General features: G+C 35.7%; 1 protein-coding gene across 8 annotated transcripts in view; it reads right to left on the bottom strand.

Annotated features, from left to right (window-relative positions):
* LOC139959999 (somatostatin receptor type 2-like) overlaps positions 1–27,433 on the bottom strand; it is a 147,525-nt gene that overhangs the window by 90,896 nt on the left and 29,196 nt on the right. The window contains exon 1 of one of the 8 annotated variants that reach the window (XM_071957989.1): positions 2,996–3,041. The exons of the other annotated variants lie outside the window; for them this stretch is intronic. The gene's annotated coding sequence lies outside the window, so the exon portion shown is untranslated. Of the gene's footprint in view, positions 1–2,995; positions 3,042–27,433 lie in introns of those variants that run through there. 8 annotated transcript variants of the gene reach the window in all.

Raw genomic sequence — 27,433 nt, 5'->3', positions numbered from 1 at the left:
AAAAAGGCTTTTAAGATGTCAGATTGTATTGGAATTTGTTGTTCGTGCTTGTGGGGGGGGGGGTGGGGGTGGGGGCGACTTTGCATATTTACTTCTGTGTTATGCTAATGTGGTATTTATTACAAAGATACTGCATGCATTTAGTATACAGACACTGCGTTTAGTATACAGATACTGGCATTTAGCACAGATAGGCTATACTTGAATTTAGCACAGATACTGCAGTGCTTAGCACAGATACTGGTATTTGGTACAGATAATTGCATTTAGCACAGGTATTGCCGTTGAGCACTGATACTGGCATACATAGGCGTAGGAGGGGGGGGGGGGCTGGGGGGCTGCAGCCCCCAACCCAATTTTTTTGTGAAAATTCGGGCAATATGCTGAGAATTTTTCGGGCAGCTACTGAAAGAAGAAGAATTTGCAATGTGTTTCTCAATTTTTTTGGTTAAAATTCGGGCAATATGCTGAGAATTTTTCGGGCACCTACCGAAAGAAGAAAAATTTTCAATGTGTTTTTCAAATTTTTTGGTTAAAATTCGGGCAATATGCTGAGAATTTTCGGGCACCTACTGCAAGAAGAAAAATTTGCAATGTGTTTTTTCAATGGTTAAACTTATATTAATATTATTATCATTATTGTTGTAACGACTTCCCCAATAATTATAACCAATATGGAAGGGTAATAACACGAAAAATTATTGTATGTTATTGGCATGTGATGTAATGAATGTAATTGGCATGTAATGTGATGAATGCCTATATGATATGCACATTAACATGTTGAACGAGTACTCTAATTTAGTACATGCCTGCAGACATATAGCAAATATACTGGTATTTAGTAGTACATATATTGTCATTTAGCAGGCAGCTATATAAGGATTATGACATTTAATAAGCCTAAAATATTAATATGTAGACACATGTGGTATAAAACAATAGGATTCTTTTTATATCTGATTAAAATCTAATTAATTCATGACATCTATTAATCATCAAGTGTAACTCGAGTGCAAAACGGCTGAACGGATAGATCATTAATTTGCACGAAAAACTGACTGGTTAAAAGATTTCGTGAATCTTCATTTGACGTTTACATCACTTCCAAAAGGATTGAGCAAATGCAATATTGATGAGACTTTCAGGAGTGTAATGTTAAAAGGCGACGAGAACACGAACATTCATCGAATGTCTTACATTAAATATTCAGTATATAGAAGTATAGAACACATGTAGGCCTACACACAACATGCATGGCCTAGATGATAAATGAGGCAAGTGTATCGAATAAATAATACATCTTGATTGGATAAATACTCAAGCTATACATTACCATGCAATAAATCAATGTTGGATGAGTCCCCCCACGGTATATCGGAAAGTTTCTTGAAAAATTTAAATCGACTTTAATTGCGCACTTATAGCATCGATCGCTCATACATGGTTTACACGTCGGAAAACGGATAGAACATATTACAGAAAAAAAGTTTTATACAACATGTGTATTTATATGTATTCAGCAACTTAAGTATCTATCCGATAACTAACTTAATAGTCGGGTAACCGATAGATCAAAGTTAATCGTGTGACCGTTTGTCAACTGCAATACCGATCGGGGGAAATGAAATATCAACATTTAAATTCAACCACTTGAAAACCTGTCACGTGATTACGTGATTAATCGTATGATCGATACGAACTGTTGAAGTTACATTTATCTTGTAATGTTATACTTTTTAAGGAAATATAGTTTATACCCATCTCTTCTTCCCCCCCCCCCCCTCCCCTCTCCATTTCACCCTTTGCTATATTTGCTATTGTATGTCACATTCATTGTAGGGCACCCTAGTTACCGAATATTCCTTGTAGGTTATGAGCATGAAGTATATATTTTTATTATTATTATTTATTATTATTATTATTATTATTATTTGGTCAATAAAACCACGTAACACATAATTTCAGAAAGTCTACGCCAAGGCTGTTGAACTGCGCCAAGTGTTAACGTACATGGATACTAGTTTTTTAATTTGCCAAAACTGTCAAATATCTCGCCTTAAATATATCAGAGGAAGTGAGAGAAAAAAACTACGTTTAAGTCAAAACATTTCGTCCATTGGGAGTTATGTGTTAAGTCAATATTCGATGTTCGACGCAAGGCTATAACCCACGTCTTTCTTAAGTCCAGAAGGTTAAGATTTTATTCACACAAAACTCATCTTTTTTTACCATTTATTTTGTTGTTGTTGTCGTTGTTGTTGATACAAACAGATTTGCCCGTAACACATGCGCAAAATGAACAACAAAAATTGCAGTTTTTTTTTTACTGTTTTAACAAAAAAATGGCATCCGTTTCTTGTTACAAAAATCATGGTGGCGAATTAACTGTTGGGCATCTTGTTTTTTCCTTCATCTTTTTTTTTGGCTCAGTTCTTTGAGGGCAAGTTCAAACACTTTTCAAACTCGCAACAAAGCCAAATTAACATAGACAAAAGTTAGCTAAAGTTCCTCCCCCCCCCCTCCTCCCCCATCTCATCACTTTACCAAGAGTACTGAAAGAAAAGCCGGTATCTGAATGATGTTTACAAGATATTTCTTAAATGTCGAAATAAACGGGGTTTTTTTTGACGTCATTATGAATCATTTGTCGATGACGTCAGTCATGCTGTTATGACTGTTATCAATCGAACAGTCAGAAAGAGAAACAGTTCGGGTATGAACGCTTCCATGTGATATAATCTGTTAGATTACTACAGGTTCATATATAAACTTCAAAAAGTCAAACTATATTCTGTATTTCCCCGATAACACTGCTTATCATTTCATGATGGGCTTAAAAATGTGATATAATCAAATCTATTCAAACCGTGGTATCATTTTGACAGTATTGAACCATCCCTAAACTATCCCTACCGGATATTTCCAAAGTTTCCATTCTCAGTTACTATATTAATACTTAAATACAGCTATACGGGAGCATGTCTTTACTCACCTGCAGGAATATATATATCTCATCTTCCAAAGCCCGCAGACGATCGAAAATATTTGCACGCAGGTTGGCTAAGTACAAATTTTTAATAAACTAATCATAAATACCGTCTGGTGATCCCGCAACAGGTTGACATAGTTAATAACGATGTAGTCATGAAACTTGACTGTTTAGGAAGATTAGCGTAATGAATGCAGCAAGACACCACGTTACCTAACCTCGAATCTATTATTAAACAAAATTTCAAATCGAACAAAAAATTCACAAAAAACAACAAAATCCGCAGAGTTAATATAAATCTTGTTCCAAGTGTGTTATCCTTTCCGACTTACACGTCACGTTTGAGCGAGCATGGTTGTGAGTCTGCATGCTAGAAAAGTTGATCGCTTGAAATGCCGTGCATCATGAAAGAGAGAATTTATTTTTAATTGTGGCGATCGTGGACGGATTCCAGCTGCAGAAAGTGGATAGAGAAAGGGAACACGCGATGCACATAGCGTTTGAATCAACTCTTTGTTGTGATAGGGCGATTCAGATCACGTGTTTTAATCAATACACCTTTGCAAACCACCGGGAAAACACTTCGTAAAGAGGAATGAACTGTTCAACGCAATAACTGTTTGAAGTGTTTTTTAAATTTATTTCATATGATCACATTTAATAAAATAAACTCCCATTTTGTTTTTCCTTTTCGCTTGATAGTTTACTTGTATTATCAGTGTAGCGGATTTCAAGAAACCCACACTGTCAAAATGTTCATCTTTACATGATAAAGTGTATGGATAGGTCTGTTAGCCTACCGTAATAATATTATATTACTAGCTTTGTGATGCCACAGCACAGCACCTTCACTCCTTTCGTACCGAATGTTCTCTCTATGAGTGAGGACATAAAATGTCAAAAATTTGACCAGTCTACAAAAACTAAGTTTTAAATAAAGTCGTCATATTGTACAAAACTGAAAATGTTGTTTATCTCACATTTTGTTCATCTTCATGTGCAAGCAGATAGTCTCATATTTCTTACTTGGATTCCAGGTGGCAGTGCGTTAATTTCATGAACATATGACCCATCAGTCAACAATTCAACACCTATCATTATATTGGATAATTCCTGGTATAAGGAAGGGTAAGTAATATATTCAGAAGCAGGTGTGTAAGGATATATGATCTTCGTCCAACTCCTTCAAGAAGGGGATTATTTTTTCTTAGGATAAATAAACCGATGAAAAGAAGCATGTTAACCAACGGACTATGTGCAAATCTTCACGGACGTAACAGAGAATAATATGTTATATATAACTTACGTTTACATAAATACGATGTGGAAAAGTCTTGTTGAAGGTTTAGAATAACAGTATATGTCTGGTGTTGCCAGTGGCATGCTCAAGGGGAGGGGGATGGTGACATTGGGCTCGAACCGTCATCGTCAGTTGGGGGGGGGGGGGTTCAGTCGGAGGAGTAAGAACACTGCTCCGGGTATACATTCCCCAACCCCGCCCCCACCCCCGCGCACCGCTCCAACGAATTTCCAACCTCGCACAAAATTCAACCTTACACTAAAGACCTACTTAAAGAAGCATTTATAAATATTAATGCACCATTTGACGTCTAACTTATTTATTTTTTCCTGGATAGCCCACCCCCCCCCCCCCTCATCCCAACACCGCCTACATGGGAATCGACTTTAAAGATATCAAGAACACATCCATCGTTTATAAAATAAAATAAAATGGAAAAAAAAATCAAGTTCACGACCACGTCCGTTTTATGATCATATAACACTAGTAAGGCCTACACACACAAAAAAATACATATATAAATTAAAAATCAGGACATAATGAAACATTGGAAAGGGAAAAGAAATTAGCGTTAAATGTCAGTTTCATGATGATGGTATATGTCAAGGTTAATTGACTTGACAACTTGAAAGTGCTTGGCTATTTGCTATTAAAGATACCCAAATTTGTTTACATTCCGGCCATTTTTGTCATTTCATTCTGTTTACTTTAGACTTAACGATCCTTGAGCAGCCAAATGGCAGAATCTTCCAAACAAACGGACTTGCAAGACCTTTCACTTCAATATGATTTGTACTGTGCTTATTCTCCATCTCCTCCTACTCAACACATGTTAATAAAAAAAACGCCCTCAAGAATAGGATAGTGATGTAACCATTGCGTGTATTGGATTTTGGGTTTGCAGACAAAAATAGAAGTTAGGGGTAATTAGATATAGTATAACGTTTCCTGGCTACCAAGGTGACCTCCTACAGATTCATTGGTTTTTGTCATTTATATCATTATTATTAATGAGTTTTTGTTTTCAATAAACACAATATTTTTCAATACAATTTGGATCAGTCACGCGGACTATACATACGTCCGCGAAAGGTTGTTGATGTATTATTTTTGACCTAAATGTTTGTATTTTTCTTTTAATATTATGATGTTATTATTAAATATGGACAGTGCGTTACAGATAAAACAGTTTGTTCCAATATAATCCCTTAACCTATCCTTGTCTATAAGGTGTTGGACATGTTATTTTGATCAACTATATAGGAAGTTTTACTAGCACCAATCTACCGCATTTTCTGTGTCTGTATATGGACGGAAACAAGACATAATAATTCGTTGAGCATGACTTTTGTTGCATGATAATGGGAACTTTGCTATTTCATTAACGAAACGAGACTTTAATTGAGTTTTCAATTAATCTGGTCATTGTTTTCCTATATGTTTCTTCCAAGCATCATGGTCCAATAAAACACAAAATCTCTTTAAAAGAGTATCTAAACAGGAAATAAAGAACGCAGACTAAATAGGTTAATTGTACTCTATATCGGGCAATGAACGGTTGAGGATAAACCAAAATGTCTCTTGGGGGCAAAATATGGTTCATGGCCAACTTAAACGAATCTAGAGGACACTGAGACATTGGAAATTTAAAATAGAAATCATTCGAAGGATTTTTTTTCACCGAAGGTCAATCACTGGAGCCAAAAGAGATATTAAAACTGTTTTAAATTTTCTTTGTTAATTATGTATACAACAGTGGGAAAATCGTGCATTAAACTGATTAACACATTCCCTACTGCGCATGTGCGAGTAGGTAATTCCTGGTCAGGTGAATTTATCTCAATACAACATTACATTTTTTTTTCAGTACCTGTTATGGAGCATTGACAGCCAAAATCAACAGTTCAACTTTTTTCCTTCAAATTTCAACCAAAAATTACAGCTGGTTGTAAATCATACAGGTTCAAACAAATGCTATTGTACCATTACCATCTCCGACTTCGACCATTTCATTGAAACGTATATATATACACATATATACATTCCATAGAGTGTTTTAAACACTTTTAATGACAAAGTGAGAAAGAGAAAAACATAAAACAAAAAAGTTACCTTACAGCTTACCCAGTAGTTATAAACGAAATAATTTTTACTAGATCTTTGTCCAAGTAAATGATGTCCAATGTCCAATAAAAATGTCCAATGTCCAATAAAAAAAAAATCTGTAAATGACAATATTATAAAGCTACCACTTAATGCCAAAAGTTAACTCTTGAAAAACGGATGAATTCGCTACTGGGCATCTTTGAGTGGGGAAGTTCAATGTATTAATACCGAATAATACAATGCAATAACTTTCATATATATATATATATATATATATATATATATATATATATATATATATATATATATATATATATATATATATATATAAATATATATATATATATAAATATATATATATATATAAATATATATATATATATATATATATATATAAATATATATATATATATATACAGTCGCCAGATATGGACGTTGAACTATGGTGTCGCAAAGTACAGATATGAATTATATTAGCTATAGGCGTAATGGAAATCTGGCAACACCTGCATAACATTTCAACGCATTACCCAAACTAAACACAATACTCCTCCATTTATACAGAAATGACATTTCATGTATTAGTTACAGCGTTGTAAACAATAATTGGTGGCGACCAATGTCGGGCTTAAGAATTCTGTGTTTCGTTTCATTTTTTTTGCTTGTTTTTTTGTGTTTTATTTGCATTTTATACACCTGCCGTTACCGACTTATTTCTAATTAGCGTTTTTAACCTTGCGTCGGCGAGCATGCATTATCAAGTTTTCAGTCAGTCATCATGGATACAAAATTTACAGTTATGAAAACACTTTTTCAAAAATTATCGAAAATATAAGTTACATCCTGCTAAAGAAACAGCCGTAGTTGGTTGACATATATTTGAAGTTGTTTCATACCAATTTTTAATAACTATTCTTACGTCATACACAACATTTTCGTTTCACCAGTGTTTGGATGCTAAGAACGTTAATTAATTGGTTGGTAAATAAATGATAACGTCGGATTCTCTGTGCAGGCCTAAATGTTATCGCTAATCCATTTGTTCCATAAATTGAAATAATTAAACCAAAGCATGTTTTCATAACTCCGTATAAGCAACAGATCACCCTGGATGATATCTAACACATTGTTACCATCATAGATGAGTAATGCATTGCAAACGTTTTTGTTTGAGGCTAAAAAGGTCATAGGTCATATGTTTTCCTATGAATTTCTGTGTTGCATCCGAGGAACTGACCAACTGGGATGTGTACAATAGAAAAAATAATAATAATAATTATAACCCAGCCAGTTTAATTTATAGGCCTCACATGCTTGAAGGTTTATTTTTCAAATAAAAAAAAGCAAGTGGTATAGAAATACAACGTGGAGTGATAACAATTTTTATTTTGAAGGTTTACCAAAATTCAAAATTAGTTTTCCTTTTCTCGCCTAAAGTCATACTTTAAAGTTAATCTCTGTGTGACCTGCTCTAACTCTCCAATACCTATCTTCACGTAGATATATATATATATATATATATATATATATATATATATATATATATATATATATATATTAAAGACCAACTATGGAGACTTTTCGATGAACATAAAATCCCACCATTTTTCATGTATGTAATCCTTAACTGATTCCAATTACATTGCTGTAATTAACTTTACCAATTTCGGACGTTAAATAAGTGAAAAATGGGACGAAAAGTCAGCTTCTATTTCAGACATTCCTGAAACATTCCTAAGACATCAGGTGACCATGTGACGTCAACGTTTGTATACCTCACTCACAACTATACTTTTAGTGTGTAAAGTCGTATACTTGAGCTGCCAAAAACATCAACGATATTACTCCTTTTTCCTCAAAATGTCACAATTCTGTGTTGTTGGAGGTTGCAGTTATACCTCATCCAACAAAAGCATCAGCTTTTTTAGATTTCCGAGTAAAAGAACCGACGTAAAACGCCGCAGACTTTGGATCAATTTTTTGAGATCCACGCGGAAAGAGTTTTCAGCACCCGGAGTATCTCATGCCTATGAGTCCACATGCATGACCCTGCTTCTGTATATGCTGCAAATGTCTCATTCTGTGAAAATTATATACTGTCGATAGCTGTGTCGGACCATGGTCGGACATAGCTAATGTGAAATTGACCGTAAACACGCCCTGGACGTCCTTACATGTAACATTATATCACGCAATTGACAGTAATATATTTACTGTAAGAGATGACCGTATATATATACCGTGCCAAGGGTATAGCATTGTTAGTACATGTACGGTAGTTAGTTACAACTCTCGCCGGCGTTGGCTCACAGCATGTGTAAAAAGCCATGTTAGGATTTATCTATTTCATTTGTTGTATTCCAGTATCGTGAGTTCGTGATACATGTGTAATATTGTCCGTTCTGTTTATTCCGACATCTGCATGTTCCAAGGAGTTGAATAAAAACGGTAGTATGTAGCGATCGGACGTTTTATTTCGTTAGTGACTGTCTTGTGATTGTGGGATGTTAGTACTGGTCAAGGCCTGTTTCAACTAGACCTAACTCTATGGAATTACACAGACTCACGGTAGTTTTTCGCCCAGGATTGAACAAGAAACGTGGATTAGGATATTCACTGCTAAATTTGTTTATTGACAAGATACTTTTTCTGTGTTTGTATACTTTTGGATATTAAAACGAGTAAGTACTATGTAAGTATATTGTACCGTACGGACCTATTGACGCTACGCTATGTAAAAGATGCCTCCATTTGAGTGGAAATTTTGCTAATAAAATAAGCAATTTAACTATAATTTCTGCTTATAATTGTCTAAAACTTGTTGTTAACCTTCATGTGTTCTTGTTTTAAGCTAACAGCTTTTCAAACGCTCGAAATTGGAAGTCAAAAACAGTACAATTGTTCGCTATCTGTGTACAAACAGTGCCTATATCAGCGTTTGATTTTCGCGGTATACAAACTTTGACGTCACACGGTGACCAGAGGCTCCTTTGGGTCAATCTCTGTTTTCAGACATTCCAGAGGTTCATGTCACGTGACTACCCAAAATGTCCATTTTCGTGGTCGTTTTTTATGGGTTATAGTAGGTTTTCGAAGATTATTTTTTACACATGTTGATTATGGGTATGTAAACTCCTAAATTAATGGAAAATCTCAACAAAAAAAATTGCCTCCATATTTGGTCTTTAAGCTATACTCAAAGCAATTATATTATATGTGTTCTATAAATACAAACTGCCTTGTTTATCTTAAATCTTCAACACGTCTTTATTAATTGCTAATGCCAGTTCCTTTGGGATGTCCGATGGTGAGGATTTAAACCATTAGACAAATTAAAAGAAGAAATGGATAGAATAAAGGGATTGAAAGAAAGGGGAGAAAAGGGTCAGTTTTCAATGTCCAAATATTCTGTCTGTTTGGTCGTACCTTTCAGCGCTATAGCATGCACCGTACGTGCCGTGATTTTTTTTTTTTTGTGAAATTTTTGTTCCAGATTTTGCTGTCAATCAAGAATGAGAACCGAATCACCGCAAGTGACTTACAAGAAATGCTTTGATAAGCTTTGAGAGAAAACATTAAGTCTAAAATATACTTTTCTTTTTGAAAGATCCCCGCAGACACGTGAACAAAGATTGTCTTGATGTAAGGCATATTACCATGTTCTTCTATAAAGGCAAATATTCTTTTGCTATTTCTCAAATATGAAGAGATCTTTCCAGGAGATACATTAACATATCCAACGTGACCTATATTAGTCAAGTTAAAAGAGAAGTAACATTAGAATTGTTTAAAACCAAATCACTGCGGGATGGGGTGAAACGCTGTTTGTTCATCGCGAACATAAATCGATTAGTATTTCATTCTATTCTAATTTTTTTATGAGCTATATTATTTTAATAATTCTAAGGGAGGTAGGAGGACCCGACGACATGGGTTGCATGACATCTGGAGATGTGGCATACTTTTAAAGAGTCATAATTCATCATTCAAAATGGGGCATCCCGGCGGTTGAAAGGATTGTCTTATGGTAAACAATTGGAAAGTTATATTGAAAGGAAAAATATTCCGTGCTGTTAATTGAAACCCCCATCTCAATATCCTTTCACTACCTCGAGATAAGGTAGATTGAATATAACCTTTTAGGATTGGCTAAAGTTCCTTATTCCAGCGAAGCTGGCTCACAATAAGTGGTCTGTGACATCATCTGGGCAAATTTTCTGTAAAAGCTTTACTTGGGATATTGCAATCTTCTTATTGATTTATTCTTGAAATCTGATACATTTGGAATATTTTCTTAGTTGCCGAAATTCTCCGTACTTAGAAATTCATAAAAATGTATCTATTCTTCTTGCTTTCTTTTTTTTAGATATATTATTTTCTACTGTGGAAACAAAATTGACAAGTTTGTAAAGAATTTACAATTAATTTCTTCAGTTTCAAGTGCGGCCCAGATGACATTGTCCATTCTGTATTTTGTCAGATGCATTTTACAAAATATCACCAAATTGACCAAAATTCATATCTTCGCGATACAAAATGTTATGACCATGCGCTTTTCGCCTAAGCATTGAGACAATTTTAGGCAATGTTGCTAGGCTATTAACTTCAGCCACCAGCTAATATCTTTTAAATCATGCTAGAATCCTCTTTAAAAAAGCAACATAGTACATAGGATTCTATTTTAGAAGATATCGTCCAAACAAGAGGTGGTAATGTTTAGTCGCGGTCGATCCTACTTTGTCATGCATGCGCCATTGTTTCATGTACTTTTCTACTGCAGGGAGTTAATGGCAAACTATCTCTGTGATTTCAAAGATCTGTGATAACCATTAATATATAATAATCATCAGGCGATTCTTCCTGTCCTATACACCTGATGAATATGCAAATTTATTTTATTTTCTTCCTATTATTATATCAGTAATCAGGATTTATCAAATCCAAATAGCATCCAGGGATCTAGGCTTTACAATATATTACTTCTCTGTGATGACGAACTTTAGCATCATTATTCTAATAATATGATATTTACATAAAAGCCCCCTCTCCGCCCTCCCGCCTGGCCCCCCTAATCCCCGATCCCCCCCCCCATCTCTCTCATAACAATCCCGACAACCTCGTGACATGTCTAACCTTACAGATACGTAAAGGCATAGCCTATAAGTGTAATGTTGTCTTTGTTTCATTATAGGATAGACGTGAACAAAGCTAATCCAAATCATGTGATTTGTATAGTTGAATAATTCATGCCTTAATATTCTGATCCGATTGCCCCTTATCGTAATACCTTTCGATACCTCTGTGATGTTAAGAAGCAATCTATTAGTATAGTGTTGATAAAGTTTATATGGATACCGGTATGTGTAAAATACAGGAACGGTATACTTTATATTATGGTATATCGCGTGATACCGCATTATGTAATAATATGGCTACATAACGGTGTCATATGAATTGACATGATTTGTCAGTACAATGCGACATCGGTGTATCATCGTATGCCATGTTATGGAATATGGTGTATTGGTATGCATATGGCATAGGAGAGGTGCGGTACTGTATGCCATTCGGATATGAGATATTATCCCATATATAGCGACCGTAGTATGCGATATGGTTCAACGTGTCACCGTATGGCGCTTTTATGGATCGGTCTACGTTATGTTATGCTACACTGAGGGCTTATACATAATTGTGAAATAGGGTATGGGGACAGTTACACGGTATGATAAAGATGATGTTGGACATGTAGTGGTGTATTATTATAAAATGGGGCCGAAAGAGGCCTTTTTTGAAGTTCTTTTTTTCGGTAATTCAGCTTCTCATGTCCGAGCGTGAATGTCACATAAAGATATCCGGTCATACCATGACAGAAGAGCCCTGTTGTTAGCACGGATTGTGTCATGTTACCTCTATGGAAGAATTCAAGTGTTATTTAGATGTCAACACTAAACCGTATACTAGTTGGTACACATTACTGGAACTAAATTACGGCTCGAAAGCATGACCACCCAACGTCACTAACATCAAATGCCGGAAACGATAATAAATTTTAAAACAGAAAAGAAAGACGTTTTTGTAATGTATTTCATGTTGTGAAGTATAACATAGGGAGAAAGTTTTCATCACGATTGCCACCTCATGACGCCACAGCATGAAATTATGAAAAGATTCCAGCCAAGATGTTCTAACCAGCTCGTGCCGTCATCAAAATGTCGTTTATTTGTTTTTCAAGACTATGTGAAACAAACCATACCTTAGAAATCATTCTCGTTTTCTCGCCACCGAGCGCACGTGACAGTAATTTCTTCCAAAGTTTATGACTCTGACTTATCATAAAGTAAAAAAGTTTTCATTTTAAAATCACTAGAATAAAATGGTTGCTTATAGAATATCAGGTTGTCAGTACGAAACTTTTTTTCCACAATTACTGAAATGTTAGACTCTCGTTCTCAATTTTATTTGTCAAGGTATTTGCTTAGGAGATAGCATGATCAAAAGCGCATACTTGTATTCGGTCCAGCGTCGACGCAACCTGATTGGTCGTCTCAAAACATAAGAAGAGTAAATCACGCAAGTCGATAGTCAGATCTGACAGATGTTTGCGTCGTTAATACAGAGTGCCGTTCCGATATAAGGCAGGTGCACTTAATGCAAAGTGGTAAGACCTACCGCTTATGTAAACAGAGCGGAATGATTTCTTTAAGAACGCTTAATTTCACTGGCGGTGTTGTATCCGAATGATCCTTTTGCCCTATGTCACTTTGCATAGACATGAGGCACGTTTGATGATTCGTTATTAGCACAAATAGAACTCATATACACACCTTTGGATAATGAATATAGGGAAACAATAATATTATTTTGCCCACGAGGTTGCTGATTTATTTCATGTTAAGTCCATATGTGTATATATAGATATATATATATATATATATATATATATTATATATATATATTATATATATATATATTATATATATATATGTATATAAATATATATATAAATACATATATATATATATATACATATACATATATACATATATCTATATAGTTCATTAGATCTATAGCTTATATAAAGCTCTTCAAACGGTAATTGGAAACAACTAACATGGCATAGATACAACGAACTATGGTAACGATATATTTCGCGTTCTTGTATTTGCTTGACAAACGAGCTTAGATTTATATCACGATACTTCGTCCGCACAGACCAACACGAAGTGTCGAAAGGTATTGCATGCGCCGTAGCATGTAAAGTAGTTATAGTAACCCCCTCTACACTCTCCCCTCTATACACTCTCCCCTCTACACTCTCCCCCTCTAAAAGAAACACCTGACCATATTTCCTCCCAGCTCCTTTAAGCCCGAGCAGTGATCATGGCCGCTATTATAACTGAAAAAGTAAGTCCAGTGACCTATCTCTCTCTCTCTCTCATGCATCCTCTCATTCTCTCCCCCCCCCCCTCCCTTTCATGTAGCTGATTTGCATACTTAACATTCCTCCACACATCCAAAAAAGGCGAAACAGGAGAAATATACTTACAGGTGCCGAGCAGTAAATATGTTACTTCTGCACGACCGCGTCCTTAACATAATTCAAGGGTAACCGTACACACATTGCAAGTTAATTAAACCATACTTTTAGACCCTTCTGTGATCTTAATTACATTAGTAACCAATTCCCTCGCATGCTCCCGTGAACGGCATGAATATTAAACAGCTTCGTCGTTAAATAAAAGTGAGGCAATAAAACGAAAGCATATTTTGACGGTATACAGTACACCAATATTCAACGAGAGGCCGACCACGGGCTTGTCCAACTTGTATGATTATGAAGTTAAACAAAACAAGATTCTCTCTAGAATTGTACTACCCTACCACATTTATTTCTGAATTTTAAGAGAGACTTTTTTTTTATATAAAACAAACGTTTCCAAACTTATGATCTAATCTGACAGAAAAGTGGAACCATAAACTGATGAAAAGAAAGGTTCGGTCATGATTAACAGATCGCAAGTTGAGAAATGGTTACTGGTAAGTTTGATCTACATTTTTAATCAATGTCGTAAAAGTAGATCGGTGTGAATAAAATTTCCCGCTTTTTTTCGAAGAAGCCGACCAAGTTGAACAAAGTTTGGAACCCGACCATAGAAGAAAGAGAATAGAATGATATTTTATGAAGGGTCAAGCATAGTCCGTTAGGACCTCGTATAAGGGAGGGTTATACCATAATGTTCTCTATATAGGTACCTCAGACAAAAATTAGCAATATCAATTTTCAAAAATAATCAAAATGACAGTCATATAATCACGATAATTGGACATGTGGTCACTTTAATTAAGATTCCAAACCTACGTGGGAGTCTTCTATTTTGATTTTCTATCATTAGTTAAGATATTCTCAGAAATCGGTAAAATGTGGTTACGACTGTTTGTAACATACTTGTGGATGGCTATAGCTTGAAACAAATATCTTCTTGAATTACGTTAGGCATTTGTACCTTTCCTTGTTCCAAAGAACTGGCTGGAAGATTAATTTTCATTGAAGGCATTATTGTCTTTTTAACTGTTTACGTCATACTCATTAAATCTTAGATGTATGCTATGTTTAGCTATATATATATATATATATATATATATATATATATATATTACTGTTCACTGCATACTTTTGTTCACAACTAACCACGTGAATGTGCGTGCATGTCCACTGTCCGTGTGTGCATCACATTAAATGCATCAGATATGTTCTACTGTATGGTGTTATTGTACTTAGCGATGACCACATTACAACAGTTTCTTACTTTGTGGCACTGATGACGAACATTAACTGACCTTCTGCAATATGATTCGCTTGCTAGAACAAACTTGCAGCATTAAAACAATTTTTTTTTTGATGTTACTAGAAAACTATAAATACTAACCAACTGTCATAATATCGCCAGTTTGACTCAATGAATAATGGCAAGACCTACACAGTATCTTTAGATAAGTATGCAAATGACTGATGACGTCATCATGAACTAATAACAATACTGTCTTCGAGCGTCTATGCATGTCATGGATTCTGTACATTACATACTGTATGGTCTAATTTCACGAAAGTGGTCACCCAAGTTGTCAGGACACAGGGCTGTCAGTTGTTGTTCCTTATTTAAATTTGAATTAATCTTTTACTTTCTCTTAGCTTGAAAACAGATGTGGTTACACTCAAGGCAATAAGTTAACGACGTAAAGTTTGTACTAATGTTCTATTGTCAGACCAAGAATTACAAACGAAACACTCGAAGATTGCCTTCAGTAACAAAAGTTATGACAGGAAGGACTGTAGCTCGATTGGAAATTTGCTAAAGAATTCCTTTTTGGATTTCTTTTCCCTCTTTTTTTTTACATTATTGTAGCGGTAATCATTTAATCAGTCGTCACATTTTGTTATATTGTTATGTATATCTGAAATAAATCGGTCCCGTTTATTATGTTTTCGCTTATATCATATGTATTTTCTGATTGAATTTTTGCTGTTTTTTTTTTTTTAAGCTATACACGTTAACGAAATTATGACTATTCTTAATTACGAACGTAACCATAACAACATTACCAAAATTCAATATTTTCGCTTCAATAAGCAAAATTTTGTGTTGTGCGGCTTTTTGCGGTTTTTTAATATTTTTTTTTTACTTCTCTCTATCTCTCTTCCTCTCTCTCAATCTTTATTATTCTTTTTCATATTTTCTTTTTGCCTGTTTGACCAAACTGACATTTAAATTTATGATTAAATTTAATCAATTTATATCGTAGTCATTAGTTAGCTCGCAATGAAAGCCAGAGTGGAAATCTTGAGGCAGAAAGCAAATTAAATGGATGTTTTTTTTTTGTCTTTTCTCTTCTTTTTTTTTTGCGACAAATGCTAACTATTGAGAAGGCAGCTTCCTCACGTATATATACTTGCAGGAAATGGTTTTAATCAATCGAGGCTGGAATATGTATACAAAACAAAGCTTTGGATAGCTTGGTTCATGATTATCAATATCTTGTTTGCGTGTTGGGTATGAGAGAGACCATTGGTGTGTAGTGTATATATTTAACACTGTATACAAAGCGAAACGATTTAGACTTGCGCATACAACAGTTTATTATGTTTATAATATACTTTCTTCATTAAGTATATACCCTTAAGCTTGTAATTACTTAAAATCTTAAGAGAGCGCATTTGGGGTTCATGATGAAAGTTAGCCTACCACACTATCTTGGCAGGTTTATTGAGCCTAACCTAGCCTACGTTTATAAATGGTCTGTTTACTAAGTGCATGAGGTCAGGATTTATCTGTTAAATAGCGTACTCGCGTCCTGTCAGTACTTTAGCTATATACCGGTATCCCAACCTCAAAGTATACCACCGTCTGTACAGCAAAATTTTGAATTGATTTTGGCAAACATTTCCATGTCAGCATCTTACTACATTGTATAGATCATATCTTCTAAGGTTTATTTCAAATACCCAGGGCATTTAGCTGGTATTGTAATGAAATTACATTCCCTCCAAGCGCTTGAATGTGCATGTGATTGATGACAACGTAACACATATGTGGGCGACTGACAAATTTGTGGAGATGGAATGGAATCGCTTCGTAATCCGTGCAAACGATAGATCAATCCCCCTTTTTCATAAAAGTGAATTTGACATGACTATACTTGCACCTCGTATAGGTGATCAATGCATGTTCTCTACTTACAAACGAGACGGATACTCATCAGTACTGTTATAGCTTGTCATCACAAAAAAAGACCGATGTTCCCCGTTAAATATAGAGGTGTGAAAACAAATTCATTCTCCTTTCTTTTTCCCTTTCCTTTCCTTCTATAAAACGGATTTGTAATATCCAACCTCAAAGGAAGAAGATAAATGTTACTTTCTATACATCTGCCTGGTTTATTTGTAGAAATACAGCGCCAATACGGATTACTATGACACTCAAACTACTCGACAAATTCATCGGTTCTATTCTGTCTCTTTAAATAAGCAAAGTAAATAATCTACCGGGGAAAACAAATCCCTTGTCAATAGGAGAATCGAAGCAGGGTTTGATGACGGCTGTTGCTAAGTTACCAAAGTACCTTTCAAAGGTTAATTTTACTCCCCTATCCATTCTCCTCAAAATTTCCAATCTGTTAATCGTGGTTTCATCATGTCAAGGAGCACTCGTAACGAACCGTCGTTCGAGACGTTCACTCTTTTGAATCATATATAAATGTGATTTCTTTTACATTATATGGCTGCCGGGAATGAAGATAATATTACAAACAAAATACACTCGCATAAGGAAGAACATCAAAGGATGACTTTAGCGCCATTATTTTGTCATGATATGTAAATTGTCTCAGAAAGAAGAGAGAAAATGTTGATTGCTTAGGAGTGTTTCTACAGCTATTCCGGTTTTTAAGATGTTCACCTATAAAAAATATTGCTTAACTCCTTCAACGTTCAATTGATGATGGTGTCGGTTCGTATAAGTCCAGGCTTAAATGTTAATGTAAATCCATTGCGTTGAAAAATATTAATTACTCAACCAGAACAACAGACCAAACCTTACGTGTCATGCAAAACCATTTGTCCTATATTACCCAAAGATATCGAGATCCAGTTTGGACCTATCTATATCCTTTAAGTACATTAGGAAACTAAAAAACACCATGTTTTATCCCATATTTCCCTATCCATCCATTCCTGGACCCCCTAATTGACTCCTGGCTCCGGGGATGTTGTCTCTAACCCCCTCTAGCCAGGCTTATAGAAACCCTAACGATAACTTGAGTCTTCTCAACGTACCTAATTGGATTGTCCGACTAGATTATACTAGATGCAGACTAAGTAATTTCTCATTATTTATCTGTTACTATAAGAGAGGTTCATTCATCCCGTGAATGAGCGTGTACGCCTAACACTTAGTTGAATGTGATGAATATAGCCTAGCCTTTATGTTAATATGTTGTGTCTGCTTTGCTTGCAAGATTTTAATCGAACAGCTATAGTAAAGTTAAATTGAAAGTTAATTCAATCGAGAAGGTAACCAGAGGAAAATAAATGACATCGTGTGTGCTAGTTTTTAATTTATTCATACCTCGTTAGTTCCTACAGAATAACCTAACCTTATACATGCAATGTATTACGTGCATTTCAGCATCAATATACAGCCTAACCTCTAATTATATGACAGTTGTTCACTCAGCTTCCTTACGTTCTGAAATGAAAGTGCTTAAATCAAATCTACGTTATCAAAGGCAAATTTGACATGAGGTACCATGTCGGTGGACAGGGAAGTTTTCAACGTAATCTCTTACACAAAGTTACTGAATGCTTTGTGCAGATCGGAATGCAGCTATAGCCTAACGTACATTTACATGTCAGATAAGCCATTGCCTAACTTAATCCTAGTGTTATATGATGTTAAAATGAAACGTGTTTTGATTGAGTAAACTAACATAATCGAGAATTTTATTTGACCTGTAGGGGTCCCACATCGTCATAGTCGAATCTTCCTTCAATAATATAGCCTATTTCAACAAAGAGTGATCTATGGTTTCCTGTGCTGGCTACTAATTAACTCAAATTAACTCAAATTGATGAAAGAAGGGAAATATAAGACGTAAATAAAATGTATTGGGTCTCCACATCATTGTTAATAAAACGTGTTACAAATCAATCATTGTGGTATGCTAGAGACATTTATACAGCCCGCACAGGAAATTAGTACCCGTTACAGAAACAGTGTCTTTGGTCTAGAATTTCCACGTTTGAACGATCCAGTTACATTCTACACAGTCCGTTTGTGAAGAAATGAAAACATAAAAGCCAACATAGACTAGTATCGGATGTAATGAGTGCATACGTGAGCAGGGTCGATCAAATTCTGTGCATGGAGAAGAAGGGGGAATGGGGGGGGGGGCAGAGTCTATGAATTTTATTGTCAATTTTGTTAGAGGACATAGGAAAATATGGCGATCAAAATGCAGTGACGATCAATTTTCAAAAATTAGTTTGTTTACTATTACTATTATTATTTCTATTATTATTATTAGTATTATTAGTATTATTATTATTATTACTATGATTATTATTATTATAATTATTATTATTTTTTTTTCTTGGCGGGGGTGGTGCCAGGTGGTGGGGTTAGTGTTACTCTTTTTAAAGCAAAGAAATAATTCTTCTGTTTAGCAAAGAAATAATTCTTCTTTTACAAATTATGTACATATCAATCGTTTAACAGTATAGCCTATACATTACTGACGCTTTACTCATTATCGATGATACTGTCAGTATAATGATGCATAACGTGAGAGACGTATATTGTGAGAGATTGTTGAATATTCATGACGATTTTACGACATGGCTGGACAAACACAGACACAAACATTATTGGAAAGTAATTGAAGCCACCAGTAATGAAAGACAGTAATATCGCAACGGTGAATATTGCTTCATGAGAGGCGCCATGCACCTTGCAATCTTTACTAACTAACTATTCTCTGCTGAGGCCAACATGTTTATCTGCGATGTGGTATTACTTTTACGACTTATATTATTCCTATGCTTTTTTTAATGTTTTCGTTTGACTAATTACAAATTTTATATATTTATATATATATATATATATATATAATTTGTAATTAGTCAAACGAAAACATAAAAATGCATAGAAATAATACTGGTAATAATAGTAATATTTATTAGTAATATTACTCCCGGCATTGTCTGGTAGTTAAACTGTATTACATACTTCGACGTATAGTATTCATATTCAGATTCCTAATATTTAAATTACGATAAATAGACTCAACATATAGTGATATATCAATTATGCAGTGATGAACCAATACGTTTTGTCTAATGACTTCCACACTGAAAGTCTAAAATCACCAACTATGTTTTGCTGACTCGATTGCTACCAAAAGTCGCTCTTAGCCGCCCCCCCCCCTTCCCCCTTCCCGCACAAACTCGGATCGAAAAAAAAAACCCAAGAAACTTTTTGTATTATCCTCGTCGCCTTGAAAGATGGAAAACAACACTCGGACTTCCAAGTTGATCATCTTGCCTTCGTTTTGCATTTTAACTTTATTACACAATTCGAGTACAAAGTATTTATCTTAATGTTCTCAAAATTTGACATCACAATGTGTATCAATTCGATTAACATGGTAACCTAGGTTACGGGTGCACATCAAAAAGAAATAGAGACTCATCGAAGCAATGAGCTCTATAGAACGCCAAGAGTGAGTATTATATAGTTACTAAGCGCAATATACTTACAGGAATAACAGGCATCTATGTAAGTTACTGATATATTCTATTCTTAGTTCCATTAATTATAGCCATGCAAGTTGTAGTGGTTGAATGTATGACGTTGTCTATGGTTAATATGCCGAATAGGGTTTGGCAGAAAGAGATCCAGGATATGTTGCTAGTGTGAAGTAGACTGTAGGAAGCTTAGCAGTGGCTATCCTCTCCCCTCACCCCCCCCACCCCCTCCCTCATCCAAAACCTACATCGTTACTTTTGGGGAGAAGTTCCATTTAACAGATATTTATTAGCACAATCTTGCTTAGATCTAACTAACAACCTAATTTAAAATTTAAATAGGCCTCAGAATGCAGACTTTTACCATAAGTTTGATGGTGGAGGTGGGGGGGGGGGAGACCCACAGACTCCCCGTCGGGGATTCGCACCCATTGAATCCGCAGTCACACCCCTCATCCATCAAAGTTTTAAGCCGCCTACAACCCGTTCATAACAGTTCGTGCCCCTACTTGACTCACTCGGGGAATTTTACTTTAATTTGGTCCCCCAACCGTTCAAATCATGTGTCCGTCCCTGGGATTAGGGAAATGTTTATGACAAGTATGATAGATATAGGAAGGAAGGTGCGACACATAACCTTATCAGACTAGGTTTATTTGTATACCAGTCAGATGTTATACAGCAACAGCTCCCTCTTTATACCAGCCATCCTTCAAAGGGGAGTGCTTCTGTCGCGCAATCATAATTATGAGGTGCTATAGGTGCAAAACGTCAGTCGAATCAAATTGATGCTGTGTATACCTGTTAACGGCCATGCGTGGTAGCGACTGACTGAATTCAAACGGTAGCTCAAATAATAATCTTCCTATTTGTGAAACTGCATGCACTGGCGAACGAAGTTACTCGAACGAAGTTTTTCTTTCTAATATCCTTACCCACCTTTCATCACAAAGAATTGTACATCTCGTTTACCAGACCATGATGCATTGTCATTCTTTCTGTGTGACATAGGCCTACGGTATATCACCTCATATGGTCGACCCAGCAGAGCTTAGGTTTCACGTTTATGGCAAGCCAATGTGCCCGGCCATAACATCAGTCGAATATTCGTGATCGAAACAACCATTTTTCGTAGACTCTTTTCGCTGATGTGATACATTTTGCCAGCGCGTGGTCGAAATTCAGCAACGTCATAATGGGATAGAGTTATCAGGATAGCAGCTAGAGCTTCGGTATCTAATATATTATAATAACACTTACATTTCACGCATCAGCATTTTCGAGAACACGTTCTTGTGGATTCTGTAGCGTGGCCGAATTTCTACGACGCGTACGAGTATAGAAGTAAGCCGTTATGGCCCCTCTGGCTAGCGAGACACATATTTGGCACGGAGATGAGAGGTTTTGGTTCACGTTTTGGCTTTTAGACCAAACCAATTATCCTCAGACTGATTCCAGCCTCTCGAGCTTGCCAGTCGAACTCACCTGCTAACCTATGTGATGTGTGACGTCACTGTTCAGTCACCTCATATAGTCAACACGACGTTTAAACATACAGAATGTACACGTCCTGAAAGCAGACATGTATGCTACATATGGTGTTTCTCGTGCCTACATTCCAAATGTTATTGTTTTATAAAAAATAAATATAAAATACAACCCCGGATGAAATAGATAAACTCCCTCGGGCTTCCCTCTTTTACTACGTCAACGAATACTTTGATAACACAATTTATGCCTTTGTAATGGTTGTTGCAAAACTAAAAATGCAACGTTCCTTGATTTATAGATTAGTCGCCATTGTATCATCCGTGCATTGAATGTTGACTTTGTAAAGTATAAGTGGGAGATACCATAACGTTGACATAGATTCGTATCGTCCAGAGGGGTGAATATGAAGTTCCGGTTCTCCATATCAAAGAACCGTCGAAACGTTTCACAAGCCCCCCCCCCCTCCCTCCCCCCTCTCTCTCTGTTCATAGATCACAGATCTTAAAGTTCGCCTATAAAGCACTAGATAGGCCTTTATCGAAACACTACATGAGGTAGGCTTTATATCGCTAACGTACAAATCCTGTATAATAATCACATCGCGTACCGGTACTTCTTACTAATAAACACATCAAAGTTAATATAGGGAAATGATACTGACTCTGCAATTCCCTGGTTAATATTAAACTATCCAGAATACACACAATGTTGGTCATGAAGTATAAGGCAAATTCATTGCAAACTTTAACTTTAACCTACAGTATATACCGTATACTCGAAGTCAAATATCGAATTTGGGGGGGGGGGTTGAACCAGAAAAGTAATTTCCGGTTACTTATAGTTCAAGATATTGTCAGCTTTCCTCGGTGAAACCTTGATTAAAATAAACACTTGAACATTTTCGTGACTTTCTGTAGCCTACTTCCTGCCGTTGAGAGAATCATCCTTCCAGAACGTTCACATACAATAGTTATCTTCAGCACGAATCAAAGCACTAATCCTACTTTACCTACTACTACTAATTCTACTAAGTTTTGGCAAATTTCGTGCTCTGAAAAACGTAATTTATTTTACTCCCCCACACGGCAATAAAAATGGTGCATTGGGCGTACTCCGTATATGAGCGGCTTCTACAGCAAGCAGAGTCCCTCGTCAACAAAATTCAACATGACATTTAACAGTAATCGTAAAAAAAATACAGTGTTGTCGAAGTTTGTTTTGTAATTCAATTGAATTAACATAAAGTTACAACTTTGTTTTTGATGTTTTCGAATGAATCTCTGACGTCACACGAAAACACACCGTGATTTCAAACTAATGTTTTTATTTGTGTATAAGCAGTTTCGATCCAACCGCTTGGCAGCATTAATTTCAAGCTCCAAAGACCAAGAGAAGGAACCTTTAATATATTTCGAAATGTCAGCTGTGCTGCTGTTTTCAGTTTTTTTTTCTTTCTTAAAATGCACCAAAATGTCCAAGGTAATATGATACATGTATTGACAATTCGGGTTTGCCCACTGCGCTAGAGCAGTGCTCTATGTAGTGTGTCTTATCTCGAATATTGCAGGAAATGTATGCATCGACGGTCCTGTTTCTATCTCGCTATACATACGTGCACGCTGTATATATCCCACAGTAAGATATGCTACAGACACATTGATTGTCGCAGGGAGGGAATTGCTGCGGTTTTGTACAGTCGGTTGAGAAATACTGTAGTACTGACAAAAGACATGACACTGTGCTTTAAACGGTATAAGCAAAAATCCTGGCTTTAAGAAGCATTTTCCCCTCTTAATCTAAAATTTTCTTCGTTGCCATTAATACGGTAAAATGCAGATCACTATAGTTCACACAACTTACAGGTTGTACATGGTAAGTCCACAAATTTGTTTTAGCATGCGTAACACACATTGCTAGAAATTTCCCAAAATATCATCAGATTTAAAACAAAATCCATATCTATGCCATATCAAATGCTACAAACATGTGGCTATATACGAGCGACAGATGCAGCCACCGGAATCTCCCTTTAAAACACAAGGCTTCTAAACGTTACATCGTTGATGTTGTATCGATGTCATTAATATCCTCCCAATATTCCCAATGGTCGAAGAATAATATCCATTGACCTCAAAAGTCCAAATCCCTTGGGGAAAAGAAATAAATTTAGACCAACCTTTTTAGCCGATTGGACGCAAATGACAACGATTTGATATAAGAAACGGCGATCTTTCCTCTTATAGTTTATCCAGGGAGTTCCATAACAACTCCCTGTAGGTTTTATCATATATCTTTGATCATTTTCAGTCCTTGGCCAGTCTCTTGTTATGTTGTGTTTGGCTATATATATATGTAATACTATATCTTCCACTTCTATATTCACTCTTTACATAATATGCTTAAAAGGGACCTTATCTTTGGGATTGACTATATTTCATGAAGAACCAAAAAAACAGAAAGAATCGGAACTACAAGAGGATTATTTACGTTGAATAAAAATCACGTTTCTTTCGGGCTATATATCATTCAAAACAGGGAAACCTGGCAGAGCTTATCGTCACAAACCGCCATTTTGTTTTCCAATTTTTTTTTTTGCTTTTCATCTTTGAAGACCAGTAAACCAGCTCTTCTTATTAACGCCACTGGCTTTCTTTCTTTCGTTTCCCTTTCGTTTTTGATCCGGAGATAAAATACTTTTTGATGAAATTATTTTCGTTGCTGATTGATAGCCTTCAAGTGTAAATCAAGTTAACTATTTCTCAGCCCCATGTCAAAATGACTTGGCGTGATTCGAGCTCATATTGATCAAGATCAAAATACTTAACAAGGAAATATCTCTTTTGACAGATTTTAGCAACAGTGCCGACTTCTTTTTTTCCTTTTTTCCCTACATTTTTTCTTTTGGTAATGAATTCTAAAATACTCTATTTGCCCGCCGCGTCTTTGGTTTAGTCTGTGTGTTACAATGTCCATGACTATATATAGCACTGACGTTTAGCGATGACATTTTCAGACGATGCTATGGATCGGCTTATCTCAAGATAAGCTTACACTTCATTTTTGTTTTAGCTTTGGCGTTTTGTATGATTAATGAAAGCGAAGTGATCGGACATACCAGGTAGAAACAGACAAATAGGGCGGAACGATACACAGTAGCACATAACACAGTTGAACACTAGTTCTGCACATGTTGCAGTGGCCACATAATACATGCTACCTATCACGTGATCATCGTATTTTACAACCCATGGTCCCATATCGTTTTTTGTTACTACAAAGACGGAGAAACTCGGCACTTATTAGATCAGACTTTTATGTTCACTTTCTGACATAAGCATGAAGTCACTGAAGTCATCGTTTACAAAGTTAAACGAAAGAATAAGCAAATGCATACCATAGGCATACATGAGAACCGTGGAAGCCGTACCGCCTACGCAGACTGGAGCACGCTATAACTATCCTAGTAGGATTCATCGCGAGTCATTCGAAGAGAAAAATGAATTTAGTAGTCACGTGATCGGTGACTCGTTACGTAAGGTCTGTACGTGCATAGTCGGATGCCTTCTATATGTCCATGGCTATATATAAGGAGCATATTTCAATGCCATATTTCGTCCTGCACATCCGCAGAATATGTCTCTGATATTTTCTTAAAATTTCAATTTTACTTGCTGAATGTTTCGTTGCCGAGTTGCAAATTCATTTCCTTCGAAAGAAAAACAGAGACTTTATTTCTAAAACACGGTCAGGTGGTTTACATTAAAAATTCGATCGTTATCTGTGCAACATTTCATCAACAGCTTGACGTAATTTTTTTTTTAAATTTTGGGGCACGAGTGTAATATTTCTTTTTTTTACCTTTTTGCTTAATTTTCTGTTTTTTGTATTTAGGTTTGTATTTATTTATTTATTCATTTATTTACTTTCTTCATAACTGGATCACAGTAATTCAAGAAACATTAATCACATCCCTCACGGGTGAGTGAGAGTCAGCCAAAGTGTTATGGTGAAAATGAGATAAGCCATCTCCACACGATGGTGGTAACTTTGACGTCTCTAGTAAAAGATTAACCTCCATGTCAGCCGTTTATTTAAAATCTCCCCAGGGTTATCGACTCTCCACGTCTCGCTCTTGGAAGAATAATGGTAACTCAATACTTGCATATCGATTGGGGTGTGGAATCTTGGATCTTTTACATTTTAGTTTGACATTCGTCCTGGATTTTGAGAATCTTGAAAGTAAGTAGAATGATATAACTTATGTGTTTAGCATATCGCGCGACTCGAAATATTGTCCGTAAATGTGGTGCGATGAATACATTAACAAAAAAAAACCCGTTCATTTTCATTGCTGTTGACTGCATTTGTCTGTACATAAGTGTTTGTGGCTTAACGAATAACGGTGCTTTATATTAAAACCCTTATATTAATGTTATTTTGTATTGCTAAAGCTAAGAAAAGTACATATCTTAGAAATTAAGATTTTCTAGTTTTGTTTTTTATAATTTTATTATTACATGATTGTTCCAAAGTTAATATTATGGACGTATAAAGGACGTACAAAGGTGCTCAAAGATAAGATAAACCTGGCCGATAAACCGAGAAAATCGACTTTCACGTCGTGTGGCTTTCATTTTAACTCAGATTTTGAATCTTTCAATTTAGAATGTCACTTCAGATGGGAAAAACCATAGAATTGCTCGTGGATGGAAAAATCACCTTACTATGACCCGGCCGGGGATTGAACTCCGATTGCTAAACTACGTTGCTTCAAATGTCACCGTCTTTATCCACTCGGCATCAACACATATATGCCTAAAGTGTTATCTATCTAACAAAACAAACCCCGTGATGTTTGCCTTTCGTTGCAAACATTAGTAAGTTAACCGTATATTCAACTTCTTACCAAATCCCCACCCCCCCCAAGAAAAAAAAACCCGAACAACTTATATATTCCCAAGTGAAACAGTGAACATTTTCTAGCTGCTATTATCAGCACCATTGTCATGAGAGAGTCGAATATTTTGGCCTAAGAGTTCATATTTTCATGAACTCCGAGAGAAAAGTACCCTGACTTGCGGCATGTATTAAACATCTGTTGCAGCATTTCAAAATATCAGGTATCGTGATACTATACTTGACATAACAATCACATTTATCACCACATTGTCACTTTTCATATTGTATATAAAGTATAAATATACATATATATTTTACTCCGCACTTTTTCCCCTCTTCATAG

This window comes from Apostichopus japonicus, chromosome 19 (genome assembly GCF_037975245.1).
Source record: "Apostichopus japonicus isolate 1M-3 chromosome 19, ASM3797524v1, whole genome shotgun sequence".
Taxonomy (NCBI): Eukaryota; Metazoa; Echinodermata; class Holothuroidea; order Aspidochirotida; family Stichopodidae; genus Apostichopus; species Apostichopus japonicus.
This window is presented reverse-complemented; position numbering and strand designations above follow the sequence as displayed.